The sequence below is a fragment of the Pteropus alecto genome, unplaced genomic scaffold (genome assembly GCF_000325575.1).
Source record: "Pteropus alecto unplaced genomic scaffold, ASM32557v1 scaffold161, whole genome shotgun sequence".
In the NCBI taxonomy this organism is placed as follows: Eukaryota; Metazoa; Chordata; class Mammalia; order Chiroptera; family Pteropodidae; genus Pteropus; species Pteropus alecto.
In genome coordinates this window covers 3,288,708-3,293,263 of record NW_006432943.1, presented here as the reverse complement: position 1 = coordinate 3,293,263, position 4,556 = coordinate 3,288,708, and positions in this window count along the sequence as shown.

Below are 4,556 nucleotides of genomic sequence, written 5' to 3'. Positions count from 1 at the left end.
TTATAGCTGCCTGTATTTTTTCCCCTTAGCTGCTAGCCAATGCCTGGCACACAGTTGGCATTCAGTAAATACCAGTTGAACGAATGAATGAATATCCTTTCCATGATCTCTCTCAGAGGAAAAACATGTTCATTTAACTTGCTTATTTTTCAATAAGTCTATGTTGGGATTTTTAATGTAATGAAAACCTCCCTGCAATTATAGAATCATCTTTTCCTCCAGCTGACTGTCTTCACTCAGTATATGCTATATGTATTTGTACATTCAAATTGGCTGCTTATAATCAAATGGGTTGCTATTAGTTCTTACAACAGCTTGAGACTTGATTACTCTCTGAGTGCCTTGAAGTCCAATCAGAGGTAATCTTATATTCTGTAGCAAGCAGCTTCATCAAAAATATTCGTGTGCTGACTGTCAGTTTGTATGAAAGTTTACTTCCTCAGCAGAGTGGCCTAAACAGTCTTCAGCCCTACAAAGCTCTGGATTTCTGTTTCTTTCACTACTTTTGATTTCCTCTTTTGAATATGGAAAATTCAAAAGAGGTGACTCAGCTGCCTCTGTGGACTTTAGCATAGGGCAGTGGTCCCCAACCTTTCTGGCTCCAGGGACTGATGCTCCTTTGAGAATCTAATGCCTGATGATCTGAGGTGGAGCTGAGGCAGTGATGCTAGCACTGGGGAGAGGCTGCAAATACAGATGAAGCTTTGCTGGCTCGCTGCTCACCTCCTCCTGTGCGGCCCGGTTCCTAACAGGCCATAGACCAGTACCAGTCCGCAGCCCAGAGGCTGGAACCTCCTGGCATAGAGAACTGAGCAGAAAGTGTTGGCCCTGGGAGGTTTCTCACGCTATTTGAAACTGAGGTTCCTTTCTAGGGGTAGTCTCATGGCTGTGGGAAAGGCTGCTTTTACTCAGCCCAGCCCAAAAGAGCAGCACGAGAGGGAGTCAGCATCCCAGACTGAGACCAATTTAGCTTATTCTGAAAAAACCTCTCACCTGAGATTTCTACTTGAGGAAAAAAAATTTTCAGTAGTTTTTAACTTTAGCCATATAAAGTTAAAGATCAATTGCAGGAGGGGGAGGAAAATAACAAAAGACAACTTCTCTGAAATCTTTACAGTGCCTGGTGATGTTTCTAATAATTTTTGGGACCTTATGTACAAGCCTGTCTCCCTGTTCAGTGGTCCTTAACACTTACTGTTCATAAAAGCCACTTGGAAAGCTTGTTTACCCTGTAGATTCCTGGGAGCTATCCTCTGAGACTGTGATTTAGGTGGGATGTGCCGGGGTCCAGGAATCTGTACCAAACACCCTTGGGGCTGCTGCCCCTATATTGTCACATAAAGAAGAGAAAGGTGGCTCTTCTGAGTAAACACAGCTCGGCTAGAATTAGCATCCCATGCCAGGGCCTCCAGCTTTTCTGAACTAGCCCCACTTGTCCCTTTGCTGCCAACTCACACAGAGCCCTGGCATCCCAAGAGACTCCAGTGTCAGCAGCTTTGCAGTGCACACGTCATAACCTTCAACACTAGGCTTTTCATTTCTCTTCTGTTACGAGTAATCATAGATCCAATCCATTCTGGCAGACTTTTATTGTGTGTAAAAAAGCCCAGTGTTAGATTTGGTAGAGGTTATGGAGATGTCCTTAGTTTCCTCTTCACAGCCAGCAGCTCTGCCCGTCACTGAGTGACCACACAGCTGTTCGTTTCATGTCATCGGTAAAGCCACTTTACAGATCTTAAGGTAGATATGTGACATATGTCTATGTATGGGTTTTCTTTTTTGTTATTACAGTTTCTAAGTGGACTTACCAAACCATGCAAAAAAAAAAAAAAAAAAAAAAGGAAAAGGAAAAATAAAGGATCGCTGAAGTGGCAGTTATTAAACACTTTTCCAAGATTCTTTGATGCTCATTCCATCTAGAAGTGAGGTCTGTGTCCTCTCTCACTTGAATCTGGACTCTGTGACCTTCTGACCATATAATATGGCAGAAGTGACTCTGTGCCACTTTCTGGGTCAGGCGTTATGAAACCGGCAGCTTCTATTTCCTATCTCTTGTGATGCTTGCTACTGAAACCCAGTAGCCCATTGAGAGGTCCATATGAAGAGGGCTGAGACCCAGCCCACACCTCCATCTGAACTCCAGCTAATACCAGCTTGTCAGCCACCTTGAAAGAAGAGCCTCTCTGTTCAGGCCCCCTCAGCCGGAGCCGTGAAGAATAGATGTGCCATCTCCTCTGAGCTCTGCACAAGTTGTGGACTTGTGAAAAAAATAAATGATTGTCGATGCAGCCACCAAGTGTTCTGGTAGTTTGTTCCCAGAAATAGATATCTGATAGAGTGGAGGGCAAACAATATACTATGTATGGATTAAAAAAGTTTTTTTTTCATTATGAAAGAGGGGAATTTGGCACTTGAACAAATTTCCTCCCTGACTCCAGTTTCCCATGAAGAAATGACATGAATTCTGATCACAAGACAAAATAATTGTAAATATGTATGGTTACAGATGTTAACTAGACTTTTTGTAGTGATCATTTTGCAGTATATACAACTATTGGATCATTACGTTGTACACTTGAAACTGATATAATGTTATAGTCAATTATACCTCAATAAAAATAAATAAATATAAACAAGTCAGTATGGGAAAAAAAAAGAAATGACATGAAAATCGAAAAGGGAAAAAATTCACCCTATACCATTACCCATTCATTTCTAAAGAAATAGTAATATATTCTTTTTCCATCATCTATAACCTGTGGCCTATATTTACATAAAGCATTTCTACACCATCACAAATAAAATTCACCTTTTCCTACTCTGAGTGTGACACCAGAGTATGGCAGTTTGCTGCTGTATTCACATGCTCTTTTCTATTGTATTTTTGTTCTTTAATTTGTTGTCTTGCTTCTTCCAGTGTGTGTCTTTGTATGTGCCCCTACATCTAGCATACTCTTATAATGATAAAAGGTGTTAATAATTGATTGTTGAATGGTGAAGAAATAAATGAACAAATATTATGGTATTTATTATATGTATTAGACATATATATGACAGCAATTTATTTAATTCCTTGGTTTCTAATTTACTGCAACCCCCTACACACATATAAACATATAGTGCTTAATTTAGTGGTTTACATGGAGTAAGAGAAAATTCAAACAACAAAGCCGTGAGTTGGGACAGAAAGTAAATTAGTGGTTGGCAGGAATTCAGGTGAGGAGTTTCTAAAAAAAGAAATTTTCTAGAATTAGTGATGATGATTGCATAACTGTGTGATTATACCAAAAACCATAGAATTGTACCTTAAAGGTGAATTTTATGGTATGTGAATTATAACTTAATTTTTAAAAGCTGTGAGTTAGAAATACTTTTTTTTCATTCTTAAAAAGAAAATTGACAGCTGGAGCTAAACTGCATTCAATGCATTTATCTAATTAACATCTAGAGTAAATAGAGCTGTCATTCATATCAAACGAAGGGCCAGCTTATTGTGAAATTATAATCAATTAATAGTCTTCTAATGAGAAAATTGGCCTTTATATAAATATTTTCGCAAAAATGTAAACATTTCCAGATGTGAATGGGGACAAAACATTTATATTTTTCAACAGGCTTTTATCACGTCATGTGTAAATGAATCTTAATTTCCTTTGCTTGTACTCTGAGCCCATTGCTATAAACATTGTTTGAAATCATGGTAGCTCTCCAGATGAAGTAATATCCTAAAAGAAAGGTGACACCAAAGATCATTTTTATTTATTACCTCTTGTTTTTTAGTGAAAGTGAACAACCAAACACACAGCATTAAACTCAATGGAAATAGAAGAGGCTATGCCCTCCAAATAAATGTTGAAGACCCAGCTTTGACAGTTGTTTTCCTAACCAAACATTCTCTCAGGGTGAGAGAACATGAAGTGAATTAAGACCAAATGATTTGCCACTCACTTAGTAAAGGAGGAGATAAAATTATGAAACTAGTTTCTGTGGAACTCTGTGGTTACATCCTCATCCACTTCCAGCTAATGCCAGTAACTTATGTCAGTTTATATCCAAAAGAAATACATTCCCAGAAGGTTACAATTGAGATTATTGGTTTAGGGTAAAGTAAGTGTTATGGAAGAGGCTGTGGTGTTCATTTTCTTGGGTAAACTATATCTTTATTGTGAAGCTCCTAACTGCAGATTAAATTCCTGTTCTTCTGCAGCAAAAGACTCTATTTCTTGGTGGAACACTGTCTCCATACTCAATAGCTACAGACTTGTAGGTAGGCTCAGCTTTCTTCATAAAATTTGATAACATAATGATCTGATATTTGCATATATTTCAAAGTGATCACCATAAAGTCTAGTCAACATCTGTCACCATACATAGTTACAATTATTTTTTCTTATGATCGGAATTCACGTCATTTCTTAAGGCTGTTATTCATGAGGAACTGGAGTCGGCAGGAGGAAATTTATTCAAGTGCCAAATCACCCTCTTTCATAATGAAAAAACAAATTAAATCCATCCTTATTGTTTGCTCTACTCTATCCGTTACCTATTTCTGGAAA